General features: G+C 55.5%; 1 long non-coding RNA gene across 3 annotated transcripts; it reads left to right on the top strand.

Annotated features, from left to right (window-relative positions):
* The first annotated feature begins 5,803 nt into the window (after positions 1-5,803).
* Positions 5,804-8,435, top strand: LOC109496238. 3 transcript variants are annotated; one of them, XR_006592430.1, is made up of 3 exons: positions 5,806-5,935; positions 7,523-7,715; positions 8,219-8,435. It is a non-coding gene; the product is annotated as an uncharacterized LOC109496238 (long non-coding RNA). The 3 variants fall into 3 exon arrangements; XR_006592429.1 differs by lacking the exon at positions 7,523-7,715 and having other exon boundaries at positions 5,804-5,935; XR_006592428.1 differs by having other exon boundaries at positions 7,523-8,435.
* The last annotated feature ends 514 nt before the right edge of the window (positions 8,436-8,949 follow it).

Below are 8,949 nucleotides of genomic sequence, written 5' to 3'. Positions count from 1 at the left end.
ATTTAGGCCACTGTCGCTTGGGATTCTCCGGCACTTACAGCCAGATCTAACACTCACTGATGCAAGAGTACAGCGGGTCATAACCCAAGCTTGGAATTGGCCAACTAGGGCTCGAATCCTGGTCTGCTGTTTCCAAGCGGGTGAGTCCAAATGTTTCTTTACTCTTCTGAGCCTGGGCTCCCCCATCCGCCAAATGGGGGTGAGCCTTGCCTCTAACTCATGGTCTGTTTAAAAGAACACGAGTGAAGACCTTAACACTGCATCTGGCTCAATGTTCATTCTTGAGAGAGAGAGAGAGAGCGGGGGAGTGGCAGAGAGAGAGGGAGACACAGAATCCAAAGCAGGGTCCAGGCTCTGAGGTGTCTGCACAGAGTCTGACGCGGGGCTCAAACCCATGAACCGTGAGATCTTGACCTGAGCTGAAGTCGGACGCTTAACCGACTGAGCCACCCAGGCGGCCCTACAAGAGACTCACTTTAATTTTTATATTTTTAAAAAATATTTATTGGGGCGCCTGGGTGGCTCAGTCGGTTAAGCGTCCGACTTCAGCTCAGGTCACGATCTTGCGGTCCGTGAGTTCAAGCCCCGTGTTGGGCTCTGGGCTGACGGCTTGGAGCCTGGAGCCTGCTTCTGATTCTGTGTCTCCCTCTCTCTCTGCCCCTCCCCCGTTCATGCTCTGTCTCTCTCTGTCTCAAAAATAAATGAACGTTAAAAAAAATTTTTTTAAATAAAACAAAATATTTATTTATTTTGGGGAGAGCCCAGTGGGGGAGGGACACAGGAAGGGGGACAGAGGATCTGAAGCGGGCTTTGCACGGACAGTCTGACAGCAGCCAGCCCGATGTGGGGCTTGAACTCACAAACTGCAAGATCATGACCTGAGCCAAAGTCGGGCGCTCAATCAACTGAGCCACCCAAGTGCCCCCAAGAGACTCACTTTAGATGTGAGGACACATGCAGGCTGATCATGAAAGGAAGGAAAACAATATTCCATACAGATGGGAACCGAAAGTAAGATGGACCAGCCCCACTAATAACAGACAAAAGAGACTTTCAGTCAAAACTGATGATAAACGGATGAATTCAGCAGGAAGATGGAACTGGTATGAATGTTCATGCACCCAACATCAGAGCCCCTAAATATTTAAAGTAAACACTGACCAAATGGAAGGAGGAACAGCCATGCGAAAAGAGTAGGAGATTTCAAAGAAGTCTCCATGCCATGAATAGACACTTCTCTAAAGAAGACATCCGGATGGCCAACAGGCACATGAAAAGATGCTCAACGTCGTTCCTCATCAGGGAAATACAAATCAAAACCACACTGAGATATCACCTCATGCCAGTCAGAGTGGCCAAAATGAACAAATCAGGAGACTGTAGATGCTGGAGAGGATGTGGAGAAACGGGGACCCTCTTGCACTGTTGGTGGGAATGCAAACTGGTGCAGCCACTCTGGAAAACAGTGTGGAGGTTCCTCAAAAAATTAAAAACAGATCTACCTTATGACCCAGCAATAGCACCGCTAGGAATTTACCCAAGGGATAGAAAAGTGCTGACGCATAGGGGCACTTGTACCCCAATGTTTATGGCAGCACTTTCAACAGCAGCCAAATTATGGAAAGAGCCTGAATGCCCATCAACTGACGAATGGATAAAGAAATTGTGGTTTATATACACAATGGAATACTACTTGGCAATGAGAAAGAATGAAATCTGGCCTTTTGCAGCAACGTGGATGGAACTGGAGAGTGTTATGCTAAGTGAAATAAGTCATAGAGAGAAAGACAGATACCATATGTTTTCACTCTTATGTGGATCCTGAGAAACTCAACAGAAGACCAGAGGGGAGGGGAAGGGGGAAAAAAAGTTAGAGAGGGAGGGAGCCAAACCATAAGAGACTCTTAAAAACTGAGAATAAACTGAGGGTTGATGGGGGTGGGAGGGAGGGGAGGGAGGGGGATGGGCACCGAGGAGGGCACCTGTTGGGAGGAGCCCTGGGTGTTGTATGGAAACCAATTTGACAGTGAATTTCATATTAAAAAAAATAATAGTAACAAAATAAAAATGAATAAATAAATATCAAGTGGAAAAAATACCAAAAAACAAAAAACAAAGAAGTCTCCGTGCAAGGGCCAGCATTGGAGCTGAGATCTGAAATACAGAAAAGATTGTCTAAGGTGAAGAAATGAGATGGTACTTATTTTTTGTAAGACCATCGGCTGATTTTTTGTGTGCATTTTAAAAGTTTATTTTATTATTTTTTTTTAATATTTATTTATTTTTGAGATAGGGAGAGACAGCATGAACGGGGGAGGGTCAGAGAGAGAGGGAGACACAGAATCTGAAGCAGGCTCCAGTCTCTGAGCTGTCAGCACAGAGCCTGAGGCGGGGCTCGAACTCACAGACCGTGAGATCATGACCTGAGCCGAAGTCGGATGCTTAACCGACTGAGCCACTCAGGTGCCCCAAACGTTTATTTTTTTTAAAGTTTACTTATTTATTCGGACAGAGACAGAGGCGGTGTGAACAGGGGAGGGGCAGAGAGAGAGAGGGAGAGAGAGAATCGCAAGCAGGCTCCGTGCTCTGAACGCAGATCCCGATGCGGGGCTCGAACTCACAGACGATGAGATCGTGACCTGAGCCATAATCAAGAGTTGGACGCTTAGCTGACTGCTTCGGATTCTGTGTCTCCCTCTCTCTCTGCCCCTTTCCCGCTCGAGTGCTGTCTCTCTCTCTCTCTCTCTCTCTCTCTCTCAAAAATAAATAAACATCCAAAAAAAAAAAAGCCTTCAAGGGCATAAAGCAGGAGGGGATCGATGCTCAGCCTTGCTTTTCTGGTAACTCGCCCTGCTTCAGAAGGGAGGGAACGATGGAGGCCAAGGGAGAAGAGTGTGGGTAGGGAATAAACATGGTGGGGAAAGAGAGGAAGCATGACCTTTAGAGAGATATCCTGCCAAGTTCAAGCGATAGACACTCACAGCGCCAACTCTGTGCGGGGCCCCGTGTTCGGTGCTGTTGGCATAGTCAACTCCAAGAGGTCCTTCCACGGAGAGCCGCTCCTGGAGGAGACAGACCCGTCCAGCCCAGGAGGGTGGTATTACCACACCCCCTCCCCCACGCGTGTGCGTGCACACACACACACACATGCACCTGAGACAAGCCAGGGCGGGGAGGTTTCCCAAATGTCAAGCCATGGGTTGCACTGGAACTTGAACTCAGACACAACGTTCTTCCCTACGGGCCTCCCTAACCATTTTTGGTCAACGTAAAGTGCCAGCGATGCAAAGGGTTGCCACTGCCTCCTTCAGGAGAGGAAGCCAGAGGAGGAAAAGCTTCATTCTGCAGACGGCTGTTGGGTCCCCACTGTGTGCCAGGCCCCTGGCTCAAGCCAGGAGCTAAGGGCTAGAGATGAAGGTCAACATGCCCCTGACCTCCAGGAACTCACAGCCTAATGAGAGACCTGCGGAATGAAACAGGTAACCAGAGACGCTTTGAGAGGCTCAGCCAGTTAGCATCAGAAATGTCATCACGGAGGGACGCCGGGGTGGCTCGGTCGGTTGAGCGACCGACTTCGGCTCAGGTCACGATCTGGCGATTCGTGGGTCCGAGCCCTGCGTCGGGCTCTGTGCTGACAGCTCGGAGCCTGGAGGCTGCTTCGGATTCTTTGTCTCCCTCTGGCTCTGCTCCTCCCCGCCTCGTGCTCTGTCTCTCTCAAAGATAAATAAACATTAAAAAAATTAAGAAATGCCATCACGGAACAGCAACAACAATGACATCAAAGCGGGAGGCAGCGGTCTTTGCATGGCCCCCTCGTATCACACAAGCCCACAGCCCGCAGTCGCTGCTCTGCTCCCTTCAAACCCTCAGGTCCTACATTGGGGTGCCCCCCTCCACGATCTATCAGCTCCCAGACCTCATGCAGTTGGGAGCCAACCCTCCCAGGCTGCAGGGAGATCCCAGACCCACCATGCCTGTTCATCTCTCTCTTGTGTTTTCCCTTAGCATTTTCCGAAACATTTCCTCAGCTCAAGGAACCTGAAGACTGGCTTTCGGTGCATCCAGCAGAATATTCTTCCTTGGAGCGTTTTGGGACAAGTCCCAGCAAACCGTCGTTTTGATAAAAAAAACGATGATAAAAAAAACCAAACATTTTTATCAGCTAGTCTGAGTCAGAACTGCCAACCCAAGCGGGGCAGAGAAGGACCGTCCACCGTGGAGTCAACCCCACCCCGCGAGGCAGAAGGCACGTCCCGCTGGGGAGCCTGGGAGAGCCGGGCTCGTTGCCGAGAGCGTGGGCAGCACGGGAGATCAGGAAGCTCACAGAACGCACGAGAAGGCTGGAGGAGCGGAGTCAGGGCGAGGGCAGGAGGCAGGGAGCCCGGGGGACTCAGCACGGACTGAGTCTTCTCTGGGCTTCTCTCGGTTTCCTGTGGCCTCTCTCTACTGCAGCCACACAGTCGGTGCCTTAAGGCAACACGCAGTTCGTGTCTTAGGGTTCTGCAGGCCGGAAGTCTAAAATCAGGGTGTCAGCAGAGTCGTGCTTCTTCTAGAGCTTCCAGGGGACAGATCTGATCCCTGCCTCTCCCAGCTTTCCCCGGGCCGCCCACATTCCTTGGCTCCTGGCCCCACGTCTCACCGCTTTTTCCTTCTCCATTTCCGCGGTCCCCTCGCCTCCTTCTACCCGACTGATCCCCGGCCTCCTTCTCGAAAGGACTCTTGTGATTACATCAGCCCGTTTCAAGATCCTTAACTTAATCACGCCTGCAGCGTCCCTGTTACCTTGTAACACAACGTATCGGCAGGTGCCGGGATGAGGAACGGGGACATCTTGGCTGCGGTGTGACTCTGAGGGCGACGAAGGGCCGCCCAGAGCGACACCGGCCCGCTCTGTCCCGCCACGGTCGTGGGCGCCCTGCCCAGGACTGTTGTCCGGGATCGGCTGCGGTCCTTGCACACGCTGCAGAAGCTTCGTTGCTACACCCGTTTTACACACAGGAAGCGAGGAGACGGAGGCTCCGAGAGACTGAAACGTCTTGCCCAAGAGCACCCGTGTGGTAGGGGGCCGAGTGCAGAAACCCAGCTCCAAAAGACTTTAAAATCCAGGAAATGATGGAATCCAGTGGTAGGCTGCTTTGTTTTCTTCTTCTCTATTTTGTTTTCCATGGAATTCAAGGTTGGGTGAGTCAAGAAAGGAATCTGATAAACTCGAGCAGGCCTGGAACTTTTCCCAGAGCCCGTGGGGCAGAGAACCAAATTGTACGGACACACCCTCCCGGCCAGAGCGTTCTTTTAAAACAGCCACTCCGGCCGGCTCAGTTCCTGTCTGTACCTCTGGGAAAGGACGGCCCTGCCGTCAGAGTGGAAATAGAGGGCTTCACTCCCCTGCCTTCCTTGAGCCGAGCACGCGGGAGACGCAGAGCAGAGAGAGGTCAGGCAGCCTGCCCGAGGTCACACAGCAGGGAAGAGGGTGCTCTGTGTGGTACAAAGGAAATCCTGCCAGACCACAGAGCACCCATGCCCAGCCCGCTGGAGCGGCTCTTGGAAGAGAAGTCGCTTTGGAATCAAAGGTCATGAGCCCAGGACTACTCCCCAGGGGCTGGAGGGAGACGCCCTCATTCCTCCCCAGACCCAGACGGTGAACGCGTCTCTCCTCTTCTCTGGCCGCCGGTGACCTGAGGCGCCAGCTTCACGCGCAGACCTGGCAGCTCCGAGGGGCCCAGCAAACTCTGTCCCGGGAGACCTCAGCTCGTGAGCCAAACGAGAGGCTCCATGACACGTTGTGTTATTGTTTTGTCCCCAGACCAACAAAGAAAAGCTCGCTGGGCAGCGCCAGCTGGCTCATCTGGTAAAGGAGAACCTTGAGGCCGGGAAGCTTCCAGATAGAGGCCGCGCGCTGGCTCAAGCAGCCCCGGGCACCTGCAGGCCTCTCCAGGTAATGTGACTTCAGGCCATCCCAGCCCCTTCTCTGGCTCCAGCTGCCTCGTCTGTGGGACAAGAGGGACGGGAGGGGGTTCAGGGGTTTCCTGCAGGTGACCCTGGCCCAAAGAAGGCTGTTCCTCTGAAGGGGGCAGCCCTGACCGTCCCCACCACCCTGTGTGCCTCAGCATGAAGAAGTTCCTGGCGTCTCCACCCGCCACAGGCTCTGATCCAGGAGGGTGGGCAGGGCCAGCCCAGGGGCAGATCACAGGGCAGACAGGAAATAGGGCCTCCTCCTGTCCTGCCGGGGGACAGAGGTTTTCCCCCGTGGAGACCCTTCTCCTGCCTGCCTGTAGCCTCCCTCCGTGTCCACGGGACCTTGGCCGCACCGACCTCCAAGCAGACAAAGCCTTTCTCACTTTAGGGACCTCTCCTCCGAGATACAAAGATCCAGAACCCGAGCCCCTGGCCAGGCTCTCAGCCTGGCCAGCGAGACTTCCTGCCTGACCCGAGCTAACTGCTTTCAGCCCTCAGTTTCCTCTTCTGTTCCCGGGGGGGCTTGCGGCAGCTGCAACTAAGACCCCTCTGTTCTCCAGTTGGAGGATCCCCTCACCCACGGGGAGAAGCCACAAGAGAACACTGTCATCCCTGCCGAGTCCCCTGAGGGCCATCTGTCCCTTCTGCTTGGCGTCTCCTGGGGCCCTGTGAAGGGGGGACCAGCCCGTTCTGCTCCTGTCAGAGGAGAGAGCGGGCAGTCAGAGAGGGAAGCCGGAGTCACACTGCCCACGTTCGAAGACTCCTTGAGGAGTCGGGGAAGCCCAGGGACCCCGTGGCGGGTTAAATGGTGTCGCCCACCCCCAAGAGATCTATCCACTGGGAAGCTGTGAACGTGACCCTGTTTGGCGGCGGGTCTTCGTAGGCGTAATTAAGGATTTCTAGATGAGGGATGGAACCCTAAATCTAACGACGGATGTCCTTAGGAGGAGAGGGAGGTTGGAGAGGCAGAGGGACACAGGGCAGAGTCGTGTGAAGACAGGACTCACGCGGGCGTGATGGGCCTACAAGCCAAGGAATGGCGGGGGTGACCGGAAGGAGCCCAGCTGCCAGGGCTCCGCGTCACTCCTGGGGCCTCCACCACTATGACAGAACACACGTGTGGGAGAGCAGCCCCGGGAAACCAGGACAGACCCCGTATCGGTGATGTTTCCAGAAACAGGCAATCCAATGCCTTGGAGGCTAAAGGAGACCATATGTGACAAACTTCCGTCTCCCTCCCGCCAGCCAGCTTTGCAGGCTCCCCGACTGTTCTCACTTCCCCTGCTGCAGCCCTGAGGTCAAAGAGGAGGGGAGTGGGAGGGGGGGGGAAGGGGGAAAGACAGGGAGAGAGAGAGAGAGAGAGAGAGTGTGTGACCCGGTGTGAGTGTGGTATGCGTCTGTAGTGTGCACGTGGGTGACAGGTGGGATGCGTGGGCGCGTGTGCAGAGCTGAGAAGAAAGGCCTACGGAGGGGGGGCCCAGCTTTGGCCCCCCCGTGCCTCTCCCGCCTCCCCCTGCCCCATCCACCCACCATCCAGGAGACAAAGCACTCTCCCCTCTCCCTAAAGCCAAGGGCCAGGCCACCGTCACCAATCGGCAGTTGTCCCAGGGGCAGAGACACAGCCCGGATGGGTGCAGGGAACGACGGGCCTGCACGGCCCCACCGCCGGCACCGAGCCTCGCTGGCCCTGCTTCATCTTCGTGGGCACGACGCCGCCTCGTGCACAGCGGTCTGGGGAGGACACCGCCATGCCTCCCAAGGTCTGGACCAGCCCGGCCTGGGGTCTCTTCCAAGGACACCCGTGTCCCTCCGGCCGACATGGCAGCCGTGAACGGAGCAGCTGTGCGGGTGTCCTGGCCGGGCCTGGCCCCCTCCCCCCAGCCCTAGCGCCGGGCCAGGGGCTCAGGGAGGTGCCTGACGACCGCCCCCACCTGGCCCAGGGCCTTGCCACGTAGGAAGAGAGAGAGGCCCGTTGGTTACGTCGTCGAAAACACTGGCGGGAAGTCACATTTCCCTTTTGTGGAGGCAGCTGAGAGGCCTGGCCTGAACTCCGGGGTCTCCAGGGCTTACGCCCAAGAGACAGGGGCTGGTGACCGGCCTCCCCTACCCTCCAGCTTATGGGGAGCTCGGGAGCTTCCCAAAGAGCTCAGCCCCACCCTCCCTCACACCCGGGGGGCTCCCGGGTGCCTCCAATAAAGCCCCAGCCCCTCCCCACCAGCTCCGGGGCCCTGAGAGTCTGGCCTCCTGCCCCTCTTATCCCTAGGCCACCGGGCTCCCCGACGCTCTCACGTGCTGACCCTCGCTGGACACGCCCGGCGTTCGCCCCCGCGCTGCCCTTCTTCACTCTCCGAGTCTTGGCTGGAGTGTTTCCTTCCCGGAGAAACTTCCCTTCAGCCACGTGGTCTGCATCGGCTCCCCTCTTCCCAACCTCACCATTTCCTGTTCCCTCGTTTTCCCTCACAGTGTGTGTCCTGACCACATGAGCATCTGTATGCGCTCGTTTGTGAGTTCGCCCGTTTATGGTGTCTTGCCCTCACAGGGCCGTGCGCTCCCCCAGGGCGTGGATTATTCTTTCCTATCCACCTGCTCAGGCGCAGTGTGTAGTTTCCGGCACGTCGAAGAGGCCTGCGTCAGTCAGGATAAATTCGGTTATGCTGCAGAGACACATATCCCCAGACTGTACGTAAGGACTTAAAGCAACCCTCAGGGATTCAGGCCGGTAGGACCGCCGACCTTGACTTTCTGCTTTCCAAAGCAGAAAGAAGGAACTATGGGGAATCACACACCGGAGTTTAAAGTTTTTACCCAGAAGTGGCCTACTTCCCTCCATTTCATTGACCAAAGCAGCTCACACAGCCCTGAAGAGTCAGAAGGAAACGGAGGCAAAACATTTCGGAAGAGCCCCAAGGTCAACAGCCAAAACGGTCATAGTTGGCCAGGTCTTCTGCATTCATGACCCTGTACACAGAGATTCTGTAGCTCTACCTTCAAGAA

This window comes from Felis catus, chromosome F2 (genome assembly GCF_018350175.1).
Source record: "Felis catus isolate Fca126 chromosome F2, F.catus_Fca126_mat1.0, whole genome shotgun sequence".
NCBI lineage: Eukaryota > Metazoa > Chordata > Mammalia > Carnivora > Felidae > Felis > Felis catus.
Note: the sequence above shows the minus strand (reverse complement) of the source record. Positions and strands in the feature narration are given on the sequence as shown.